This window comes from Colletes gigas, unplaced genomic scaffold, assembly GCF_013123115.1.
Source record: "Colletes gigas isolate AHSC1104 unplaced genomic scaffold, ASM1312311v1 Colletes_gigas_Sc00004, whole genome shotgun sequence".
In the NCBI taxonomy this organism is placed as follows: Eukaryota; Metazoa; Arthropoda; class Insecta; order Hymenoptera; family Colletidae; genus Colletes; species Colletes gigas.
This window is the reverse complement of record NW_025106633.1, coordinates 2,025,216-2,037,342: the sequence shown is the minus strand read 5'-3', so window position 1 is coordinate 2,037,342 and position 12,127 is coordinate 2,025,216. Positions and strand designations below refer to the sequence as shown.

Sequence of the window (12,127 nt, the reverse complement as noted above, 5' to 3'; positions counted from 1 at the left end):
ATTATCCGACGAAGCGAACATAATAGATCTTTCCAGAGGTACAGTGATGTTTCGGAAAGTTTGATGAAAATCCAGCAGCGCCGAGGGGGTCAACAATGGCCGTCAATGTGTATTATGCTGGACTTAAAGCGTGTATAGATTGTTGCGCTCTTACTTGTACTTACTTGTCGACGGAATAATATAGTCACGGCCAGTGGAAACTTTAAATTCCCTAGCCATGCAACGATGGTAAATAGAATGTATTCAATTTGCAGCTTCTTTGACAACAAATTGGAAACGAGTTTTTCGGCAAAACGATGTGGCTCGAAATCGAGGGCAGAAACGTATCGAAAGATTTGATTCATTCTGATTACATTGTTACGTTAGAAATACAGTATTAGTATTGTAAATAAGATTATACAGTTAAATGTAAAATGGAATTCAAATGGATTTTTCTGCTTTGACCTTTTGGAAACTTATTTCGAATGCTGCTGAAGATGCGAAATATTTCATGTTTATCGGGAACGAGAGCACTAACAGGTACTTATCGCGATACTATATTCCAGGAAAATCCTATTATATTTTCCATGGGAAATCCAGTCCAAGCTCGTCGATAACTCCTCGACGGAAAATCTCCTACAACTCCAAGAAAACATCGAACTTCGCTCTCCAAACGCTCGTCGCAGAATAACGAGTTAACTGTTTGACTTTTAGAATCTTACATGATTTGAGTTCGGATCGGCGGGAGCCAGGTCGGTTACTATCTTTTATGTAATTATTTTGACAGAGTAAAGCCAAATATATCTAGAATTTATGGGTCAAATATAATTTTAATATTAATTAGTTGTTTGGCTATTAGTTATTATTTTGGATATGTTAAAGATTCTGATGGAATTTTTCCCAGGGGTGGCCGAATACCCTGTATGTCAACTACCAAATTATTAACTAAATAAATTTTACTCATGTCAGAATTCATCATAAATTTCATTTGTATGATAAAACCCATTGCTTTAAAAATGGATCCCCTTACTGGCTCAATAAAGAATATTTAATGTTTCATAATTTTCTAAACGTAGAGGGACTAATTTCCACGAAACGTTTAACTTGGTCATACCGTCATGGTGCAGTGAATCAGTTTCAATTGACATAAATGTGTCAATATCAGACCCCAACGTCTCTCCATCGCGTTTTTTATCTTCCAAATTGAAATCACTGCTTCCGATCTATTCAAACCATTTTAGAAAAGAGCCTTTACTCATTCTTCGCAAACTTCTCTTTTCCTTCGAAAATCAATTATTATCGAACGACGAATTTTTTTGTCATTTTCAATAGTATATTTTGTCGAGCTATTCCACGATATCAGGGGTTAAATCAAAACAGATATCCACCGTTCAGAGGATCTGTTTACACTCCTCGAGTGTTTAAAATCGTCACGAATTTACTGTCGAGCCAATAGTTATTAACAAATCAGTCGTTGCGTCTCAAAGCTCGTAGGTTCGATGCATAATTCATACCTGCTCGATACATGCAATCATCGAGGTATTTGCCAAACGTGGAACTCCTTCCCCTTGATTTGCATGTTCACCCCCTGTCTCCGTTTAACCGCGGAGAACAAAAGATGCTTGGTCCGTGCGCAATCGAATAAAACGAGCAAAGGAACGTGGAAGGGCAGCTCCGTATCCCCGCGACGAGGGAAGCATTAATATTCATTTAACGAAACCGCCTATATGCTTGAAATCACCCTCGACCTATTTCCTATATCGTTCTCACGCGTGAAAACTCATATACGCAGAGAGAGAGAGAGAAAACTGGGTTATTCGCGCGACATTACCTCGGCGATGCGAGTCCTCTTTATTAAATATGCAACGACAATTCTCTTTCATTGCGACTGAATTTCGAAAATACACCTCGTGGGCGCAAGAAACGACCAGGGAACTATTCAAACAATTTCGTGACGTTCTCTCGTACCATTGTAGACTTTAATTCCTCGACGATCGAGCCATAGATCGTTTTGTCTATTTTTGTTTTTTAACAAAATTCTATTTTGATACTTGAAACTTACAATATAGTCACTTTTCATCCAATCTCAAACGTAAACACAACCCCCTTTAAATTTTGCTTTTTGTTAAGTCTTTTCCTCAAAATGGTTGGACATCAACACTCAATATTCCAGAATTCCCTTTTACTGATCGCCTCCTCCATTTTGCATCAGATCTCATTCGAAGATAGAGCTATCGGAGCCTCGATCGCAAACTTCCCTCTTAAGAACGGAACAGTTCTGTTCGATTCAATTCCGGCCAGGGTCGTTCAATCCTGCGATTTAAACCAATTTCACTCTATAAAACAACGAAGCGTGAATGCCGGGCGAGTGGATGCTCGTAAGACTCTTATCCGTCAAGAACACCGACGGTCAGAGAGAGCGGTGTTCAACTATGAAAGTCGGAAGGTCTTGGGACGATGACAACGCTGCCTCGCAATACAACCAAGTTGGCCATTGTCGGGAGACAAAAGGTTCCACGTAAGTCATAACTCTCCTAGCGCTGGTCCTCGACCAACTTTCAGCCGGGACGCAGTCGTTCTGTCTCTCGTTCTCTGTCTTCCTCCTCGCGGCTACCATCATTTTTATTCGAGCCTCGTTTCTGCGTCCACGGAATCGCGGACCGGGAACTTCCAACAGGATTTATGGCATTCAATATTCACGTTTCTTCATTAACTCAGCGGTTTATACGAAACCTGGTTGCGCAAACCGAGTGAAACCCTTTCAAACGCAAAGTGTTTTTAACGAAACGAAGACACCAATTTCGATTAAGAAATTCTCATCGTTTTGGGTCGATGTAAAGTGGATAAAGTTTGTTTGAAACTAGCAAACTAGCAATAGATTCGTCAACCACGAAGTTACTTCGAATGGTATAAACAGAAGACGCGAACGACGAAACACGGATACAGGAAGTAGTTCGAAAGACCGACCCGATACGTCCGATAATTCGTGCACGGATTACGACATCGAGTAAGCGGAGATAAACGATCGATCGATCCCCAATCAACGAGTCGGTTAATCGGGGAGCCCGGTGATTTCTCGGGTCGTCCACTAATTTTACATAATTTTCAAGGCGAACCGAATGGGCGTATTGTTCACATTCGATGCACAATTTGAGAAGTGGTCTTGGCCGCGGGCCTAATTACCTCGTCGATCCGAGAAACACGCATCGTCCCGATGCATCGTGAAGTACGGATTGTTTTTGTACGGTGTAATTATAGACCAAGCGACCGGCCGAAACTGCCGCCACCGACGGAATCCTCGATCGATCCACTGCACCGACGAGTACTAGACGTTAAACACACTCGTGTACAGCGTGAATAACGATGCCGGCCATTTTTGCGGAATGTCTGCAGATCTAGCGATTACTGTCGTCGTTGCATCGCCTCTCTACCATCTAACCAGAGACGCGGAAACAGCGGTCGTTCGACAGGTGACTGAACCTTCACGTCGTTCGAGCACCTATAGATAGAGACTCAAAGTTTCGTCGCTAGTTAAATATCTGCGCGATAAATGATACGACTGCGAAGTGTCGCCAAACGTCAGTTATATAAACATGATAAAACATATTTGTTTCTGTTGATTTTTCGAAGTTTTATTTGGTGAAACCTTTCTTACAAAGATAAATAATTCCAACGTGTCGTTGAACGTTGCACCAATTCCGCTAATGGCTATTGAAAGATCAATTTCCAAAATCATTTTTCATTCTACATTTCGACCGAAGTGCGCAATGACATGATCCATTACGGTTCCGAATCATCGTTTTCCGCGTACCGTCGTGTAAAATTTTCAAAGCGGAACTCAACCCACTGCTCGTAACTTCGAAGTTCCCGTCTTGCGTGCCCCAGGGACCACGAGGAAAATTATCTTACACATCGATTCTCGCAGCCCGAACTTTTCGACGATAGAAAGCACTTCATCCATTAGAACAAATGGTTTCCAGGTCATCGTCGATATTTCTCGATTATGGTACGCGGAACTCAAGACCGAAAGAGGGAAAAGAATTTTGCAACTCGATTATACGCCTCCCTTTGGTGCATTACGCGGCAGAGACCAATAACGACCGAATGGATCTTAGCCCACTTTTCCACCTAAACGATAAAAAAAATTGCGCTCCGTCGAGTTTCGTGCACGTTAAATTGCTAGGCGCGGTAAAGTGCAAACAATTCTCGAGATATTATAAATTACAGCTAACGATTCGCAGGCGTTTCGACGCGAATAAAAAGCACGGTAATTGCATTCATTAAAGCACGATGTTTCGTGAGTTACGCGATTACGGATTGACCGACAGCAACATTTGAATATCTGCGCGCATAAATTAGCGAGCACTGGCAATGGCGATCGAAACCTCGTCCAAGAGTGAATTACTGGCAGAGATTTCACAGATCATTCGAAATGAAGCAACCTTGACAGATTATACGCTGTGAATTAATTTAGTCAGGAAAAATACTCGCCTTCCATCTTTTCTAACACCGCGGTAGAAATAAACAGTCCACGAATATACACGTCTACTCAAATGACGCTGCTGCGAGGATGAACGATCGTGACGATTAAAATAATTTTTAAATCGCTTAAAGTATTATTTAACCAAGGTATGACGGTACAAAGATTATTTAGATCAGATATTCGTTTTCAAAAAATTTCATCACCGTAGGTGCTCGAACCGTGTGCGCATCTATTTCGCGCACAACGAGCCTAGGACCGCCCACGATATTTTTGCATGCAATCCATATGCAGGATGCATTCTTTCGTGACAAAGTGAGTTAAAATTGATTCCTCGAGCAGAAGAAGCGCCGATTCCCAGAAAGGCTTTCTCACTCTGATTAACAAGTGACACGGACACGGATCTCGATAAGATTTCTATTCTATTCGCGCGAAGACGGAGCATTCCAGGAATTTTTCGATACAAAATCCTACTGCATGAATTTCTTCTCCATTGTACTGTCTTGTTCACACTCTATGCATCTACTTCATCCGCGTCTACGCTGTTACAGTACTTCAAAGACATTTTAACGTAAAATTAAGTTTGTTAACCGACCAATTTTTACCACAACAGTTCTGAAACACCCTGTACGCGAACCGCAGCGTTTCCTTTTTCTGCTCGCGGCCCTCTGACGGACAAACGGACCGAGGGACCGACAGAGATAGCGGAATTACGCCCCCAGTACTAACGACGCCTCTTCAGACAAACGCGTGGCTCCGTCCCTCTCTTTCGCTTATTCAGACTTCCTCCCCACCGGTCGCTTTCACCCTCTTTCTAGTAAATACTCGCATACCTGCGAGCATGTAACTGGAACAAAAGTTTTGACGCACACCGTCAACTGCCGCGCCCGAGATAACGCGAAAGCTGGAAGCAGGAAGAAAGAAGGGACGGGAGTGAGCTTTCTTTGGAGACAAAGCGAGAGCAAAGCGGACCGAGGTCCGAGGGGTAGTTCCCCGCTCGCCCAGCCAAGATGGTAATTGCAACTTGATGCAGAAGCGCGGATGCAGTTTTCGCGAGGGCTGGCTAACGAAACCGGCCGTACGATTCGCCAACCATCCTACGAACGTTTCGACGAAAAAATATAGGACCTAACCCAGACACATCAAGATGACTATTGGATATGACCAACCATCAATTAGCTGTTACTAAATTTTGAAATGACTGTTGAATGACCAGGCTTCAGAATTACTGTCTGGGTCAAAGTTAATTAAAGGCGGCCAGAGACATTCGGGACATTCTCAACTAAACTGGGCACTTGTGTCAATAAACGTTTGTGAATACAATGTAAGGAGCAGAACGTTAATCTATGCTGCAATAAGCTCTGTTTTCTCAGTAAACACAAGGTGCTTGGCAAGTGTCAAGCTCCTTAATTTCATTGAGAAATTCCGAGACAACTGAGAATCCGAGAGCGTCATGAGAGATTATTAATTATAAAATACTTAGACGCTTCCTTGATACTTAAATCTGAAATTCCTTAAAGCCTTTAAATAAATTAATTTAAAAGCCAAGCTATGCAGAAAATCGCGAGAGCTCTGCAAGGGATTAAATCTCTAAATATTTCCAAAGCTACAAATCTCTTCGTATTAAATATTAGAAAATGCTGGTAATATTTTCCACTAAAAAGCCATGCCATTTGTATATAGCAATGCTACGAGCAACGCATAATTTAGAAGCTATTCGAGGTAAGTACGTTGCCATTTAAATTGAAAACATTCTACATGCATATGTGGACGCAGGTAGAGAACATTCCAAATTTTTCCACCTCTGATTCTTTCCCAGACGCGTTACCTGCCTTTAATATTTCAAAACACACCGACTCCTTTCCCACTTCTGCGATTGTTAATGCAATATGCATCCCAGAGGCACAGAGAAAGCGAAACAACGAAAGCGTATCAAACATGTTGCGTTCCAAAACGTAACATTACGAGCGACCAAATTTATGGAAAATACCCCGTGCAAGCGTGAAACACAAATATAGGGCAGCAGTGAATTCATATTGTACCCAAACTTTAGTCAAAACAGTGAAAAATGATAGTACGTGTACGGAGGACAAACAACTTGTTCAATAAAACATGCCATATCGAATTAACATTTTATTGCTTGCTTCCAAAGGTTTTAAATGAATATTTTTAGCATTCGATAGGGAATAAATTATCACTGTAAAATCCTCAATAGTTTGTTTAAGGGTAGGGAAAACGAACGTGTTATAATAATAGGAAAAATTCTATTTTCATGCGATATCTATTTCTACTACTTAGCAAAGTATTTTTGTATAAAATTATTGAATGGGTTAATCAAATTTCGAACACCACTTTGAGAAGGGAACTTTGATTAAAGGCGAAAACAGTTCGGAGAGGTTCGTGGAGCGAACGAGAGGAATTGGTGCAGGTGCAAGTAGTCAGAGTCAACCGAATGCAACGTAGCCCGAAAGTGGAAGGCAATAAATGTCCCTATAGCTCCGGGTCCGACTTACGGGAGCGTACTTTCAGGATCCCCGGAACCCTAACCATCGTTCCACCTTCGTCTCCAAGTTCGAAGGTTTCCTCCTTTCCCACGGGTCACCTGCAATATTAACGCAACGCCCCCGAGGAAGTCAGACAGCGGAGGGGAAGGGAACGGAATTCTCTTCCCCGAAGCTATTCCATGGCACTGCCATTTTAATATTCTAACCCTGAAATCGAATAAGTTGCCATCGAGGAACGCCAGAAACATTTTACTTCGCCCTTTCCCCGTCGTCCTGGAAAAACGATACTCTCGAACGTGACGAGGACTACGCGGAACGAACAGAAAATGGAGGCTCGTCGACGCGTAGGAATAATGAGGAAAATCGAGAACAGATTGCTTACAAATCGCCTCCGAGACGATATGATGCCCGGGATACTATCGGTTAATACTTTTTCCCTCAATCTCAATCCCGAAGAATATTGGAAATGGAGGAAAGCGTCGTACGGTAATTCCCTTTTTCGAGTGACAATTTTCATATCGGTTTCGAGAGATGGAATCATCCTCCCTTCCCTACTATTTACGATTATATTACGAAATGACGACTTATATTCGATAATGGAAATTAAAATTTGTCTTCTCGTTTCAATGTGAAGTTAAAATATCAAAACAAAACTGATGTTTCTGAAACTATTATCACGGCGTTCCCCCTCGACATAAGCATAACCAAGCATAAGATCCCGTAATTGAACATTTATTTCTCCCGTTTGCGCGAGGTACAAAGCAAACTGCAGTAATTTTCTCCAACATCATCCTAGACAAAAAAAAATTCATCGTGTATGGAAGCAATGGCAAGTATCCTCATTAAAGCTCCGCTGCCGAGCAATAACACGATCTGTCAGAAACACTCCTTTTATGGAAACCTTGGGTTAGTTACCCATTCTCATTACCCGTTTCGTTGGAGATCTTAAATGCGACTTCGTCTTTTTGGTACCGGCGACAAATCGCTCGACGTAACCGAGTTCTCAGAACAGACCGAGAAAATAACGAAGAGGAAGCAAAGGATTTAGGCTCGCCCGTTGTCTGACTCACAGTATTGTCTCGGAAGTGGGTTGGAATTCACGCAATCCGATTTAAATACGGTTTGCTTAAATTTTGGCACGTTGAAAGATTACGGCACGTCCAATAGAAAACATATTCCTCATTTCTTTTTGCTTAATATTAAAGTTTCAAGCAAAATTGTATAATTCGACAAATTGCCATTTTTTCTATGAAAAAATTCCTTGGGGCGACTATCGACGCGTAGGCTAATTCGTTGGAATGCAAAGCGCTAATAATATACAAACAACCAAAGATCCGAATTTTACTCGAGGAATATTTGAACCGCCAAAGTGCCCGGGCGGTTCAAATGCTAAACAAATAATTCGACGAGTAGACCAATCTCTGACAAGTAGTTTCAACTCTATCGGCGAGCAGCCGGCTATCTCGATCTTTGACATTAGTGTGCGGACGCACACGAGTATTTACCGCCCTCTAACGCCCGTCTATTTTCACCGACTGCAAGTTATTAGCGGACCCGCGCTCCAAGTCGACGATGCTCTGTCGCGCTTGTTGTCTAGATGTAATAATAGTTCCCCTAACGATAATATTTGCCGGAACAAACAAGTATACGCCGAGCGCGCATTCCCGTGCGTCTTTAACTTGGGAACGTTAGTTACTTTGAGAGAATCTACCAGCCACGTTACCGTCGAGATATTATAACTCGCGAATACAGTGTCGTGGAAATTAACACAAAATTCTGCGCGGAACTCGACAATTTATTTTTTATACAATTAAAGAAAGGAATCATAAATTTTCATAGTACTTGCAAATAGTCTGCGTGCTATAGACCCTACTTGTAAAATGATTTGCATTACTATATGGCAGAGAGGCGGAGGTGAGTACTATGATTGCGTGTTATCTGTCACGATTTACCCGCTGCACTCTCGATAATTTAATATCGTAAGTTCCAGCTATGCGTTGTTATATAATATCTTCAATGAAAATGAAGTTTAAATTTCAGTGGTTGTCCTGCAATTATTTGGTGTTTATTAAAACTGATTTTTATTCCCGTGGAAGGAATAATTTTTGAAAAATTGTCTCCGATATCGTTGATAGAATGGTCCAAACAACGATGTTAAACTTAGACCTTGGTCGTAAGACTGAGATACGACTTCATAAATGAAAATGCAAACTTCAATGCAATGTAACGAGACAACCTAAAACTCTCATTTTTCACCCATTCTATGGTGAGACACGAATGAGTGTTGTTTACCAACTGGGCGGTTCAAACGCATAACTTTGTCGTTCATAGTACCCAAGTTAACGCTCGCGCATGAGTTTACAGGGTTTATAAATACCTGGCTTAGCGCAGTTGCTTAAAACAGCCATTCTCAACCATATACCCTCCCCCAGAGCCAGGCTATATTTCTTGGAAGCCATGATTAAAACAAGTAAAAACTGAGAACCACAAAATCCTTTGAACGATATTTTCGTCCACTTAGATTATTTAACGTGAATTCAGTTGATTATTTTAAAACTATATTTTTATACGTTTCACCCCCACCCCTGAGTGAGCTTTTTGGATCGAGCGAAAAAAGATTGAGCGACACTGGCTGAGAACGTCGCTAGTCTCTGAGATTATCGACGCATTAGAAATCCGATTTGCGTGCAATCACCTTCAGAGTTAAAGATTGCGATGCTATAATTTCCGCAGTTACGGTCACCGAATGAGAAAAAGCGATCGTTAGGGGTTGGCCAGAGCACGGAAGATTTGGATCCCCTCAGCACTTACTTTTAGTTAGATTAGCTTTCGCTCGGGTGACTCTTGGGTCTTCCTCTTTTTCTGTCTATGTGTGTCACGTGGATGGAAGTTCTCGATAAACTATCCGGGAGACTAAATTTTTACCCTCTTCTGCTCGGTTACACACGTTTTTAAGGACGGCCACAGGACTCGGTCTGTGATAAGAACATTTCAGGATTTCAGGCTTTTCCAAGGATTGCTGGCTAAAATTAATAAGAACTATTTACACTCGTATTAATTATATAACTCTGGCTAGAACAGAACAAGTAGGAATAGGAAAAGTCTACGTGATAAAATGACTGACCAAATACGAGTTATAATTCTCTCGAGATTTCTACTTTAAAAAAAATGCAATTGCATTTCTCGATGCATTTGCGCGTTTATGAGAAAAAGCGAAATCATAGAAAAGTATTGACTATCTTTTATCAAATTCGAGATAATGCAATCTGCCAGGTGCGTCGAAAAATCTTGCAACGATAAAGAAAAATCAACGAAAAACGTTCCGACGTCGCTGCGTTTTCCTCGTTGCATGAAATTACGGTCCACGGAGTTTTTCAAGAGTCTCCGATATATTTCATTTCCTAGTGAAAGGAAGAAAGTTACACAGACGTCGCGTCGGTGCGGCGGTAAAGATAAAAAAAAAACAAAAAGAGTTCAACGGCTGCAAGTTTTGTAATTACGAGTGTCGCTGGAAAAAAGGAAAAATCAAACCTGCGAGAAAACAACGAGAGTCACGTTTAAATGTTACGTGCCATCCTCGGGAAAAATCGCCTCGTTACGTTTATCCCCGTTGCTCTTCGTTCGAACGAACGGCTATCAGGCTTCCTTCAATACGTTCGCTGTTATCGGAACTTTCGTAGCCTCTTAAAGAAACGAGAAATCCACTCGTACTTCCGAGCTGTGTTTTCGAATCGGAAAGCAATTACGAAACGATATGGCCTAAAACATTCGCAATTACTCCATTGTAAAAATAAGGTTAGTTATCGCAACGATACGAATAAAATTCGAATATCTCGATATTCGGTAATTTTATACTAGAATATACAATACATATATGAACTGATTTCGTATTGCAAAGCTCGATTTTAAAAGTTTATGGGGCATGCGTGCAATAGAGTACGACTTGGACATCGGCACAAGTAGAAATAGTGAGTAATAGACAGACGCGCCAATTCGATCGCATACGTGTCAGACAAATTTTCAAATTCAGTTATCTTGAAAGTGAAGCATCGAGTATTATCGTTATCTTGTCTTCCTGAACTGGTGGGTGCAATTTTTTCTTTCCAAAGTGGAAATTTACTGAAATCTGAAATTATATCGCTCTTGGATATTGATGTCGATTATATAGGAGATACTCTATAGTAATTCAATTATGATACCCAATTACTGCATATATGTTGAATCGGAGATCTCGCGTAACCAAAATACAATGGAGTCAATTACAACAGGACACGTAGTTATGCGATAGTGATGCCACAAATAGGACGAATAGCCAGTAATTCGAATATCTTGAGTTCGAATCACTGTTATTTACCTTGATTTCACAGATACGCGTACAAAACTAATATTGAAATGATTAACGAGAAGTACTCGGATCTAAATGAAAGGATTAAAAATGATTGCTGGACAAATTTTTTCCTAGGATATTAGTAGAAACGAGTAGAAGATTTTGATCGTGAGTTTAACTAGCTGGACGAAAGTATTGACCGCTTAAAGCAACAAATTCCTGGGATTCGAAGGACGTCATCCTTGTATGAAAACAAGGACCCAGCAGGGGATCTGTTATTCTAATAATAGGAACAAGGAATCTGCTCGAGACTGAAGCATTCAAAGGATATGATCCTCGAGTAAAAACAACGACCCAACAGGTAATGTCACCCTTACATCACAACGACCATTCACTGAATTTTGCAGAGCTTCAAAAACCCCATACATTTTCCTCAATTCTCGGCCAACCGACGACAACAATAATACGGAATTTACAATGAATGTATAAAATATTAAACAACTGGAACATTGAAATTATAAAATAACCAATAGAAATCTGTACTTAATTATTAACAAATTATTCTAGCAAAATATTAGGCAATGTAGTTAAACTATTTCATAATAATTTTTTGTATACACATGAGAAAATTGAATGACGTATGATGTGACCTTGAAGTAACCTTGAACCGAAATATTCACCTTAATAAACAAAACCACTCAAGAGTTCTAATTTTCTATCGAGTAACAGGTATGTTGGCGGGCTGGAATTTTAGCAATTAAAAAAAAATAGAAATAGATAAATATTTTGATCTATACAATCCATTATCCATGCTTTCAAAATCTCCAACCACGTATA

General features: G+C 40.7%; 1 protein-coding gene across 2 annotated transcripts in view; it reads right to left on the bottom strand.

The window, feature by feature from the left end:
• Nucleotides 1–12,127, bottom strand: part of LOC122405291 (poly(rC)-binding protein 3) — a 136,978-nt gene that overhangs the window by 121,586 nt on the left and 3,265 nt on the right. The window lies entirely within an intron of this gene.